At 30.8% G+C, this 597-nt stretch overlaps 1 protein-coding gene across 1 annotated transcript in view; it reads right to left on the bottom strand.

Annotated features, from left to right (window-relative positions):
- ZNF280C (zinc finger protein 280C) overlaps positions 1-597 on the bottom strand; it is a 53,051-nt gene that overhangs the window by 11,236 nt on the left and 41,218 nt on the right. The gene's annotated exons all lie outside the window — the stretch shown is intronic.

The raw sequence follows: 597 nt of genomic DNA on the forward strand, positions 1-597 counted from the left end.
CTAATTTAGAGTACACAACAAGTGCTCAGATAATACAAATTGAGTAGAGGTATGAAAAGTAATTCCAACAGTAGCATCATGGCTGAATATAACTATAGTCTTTCATTTCACATTCATTAAATAATGCAAAGATGAAGGGCTGGAAAAACAAATGGACAGACAGATGGGTGGGGGTGGGATGGGGCAAAGACAGTGAGTGTAATATTTTTAGCATCGTTCAAAAAGCCTGCAGTCTCTCAGGCTTGGACTGCTTTAAAGAAGATAACACTTGTGTGATTATACGTATTTACTTGATAAATATTCTGAAAACACTTAAATTTCATATAGAAAGTAACCACTTTTTGAAAGATATAACTCAAATAGAAAAACAAATATAGAAAAACAAATTTCCCTGAAAAAAAATTCTAATTTTGTTAGTCTAATCACTGTTATAATTTTTGTTGCAGTAATTTTATGAATTTCTATGCTGGAAAACAGCACAAGGAACATCTTACAAGTTTCCTAGATCCTTTTAGTTTCTTGCTCCTAATAGAACAACTTTGTCTTCAAAAAACAAATTTCTTGAATTTCAATTTTCATTGTAGTTTTACATGTTTA

Source organism: Tupaia chinensis, unplaced genomic scaffold (genome assembly GCF_000334495.1).
Source record: "Tupaia chinensis unplaced genomic scaffold, TupChi_1.0 Scaffold144058_2, whole genome shotgun sequence".
NCBI lineage: Eukaryota > Metazoa > Chordata > Mammalia > Scandentia > Tupaiidae > Tupaia > Tupaia belangeri.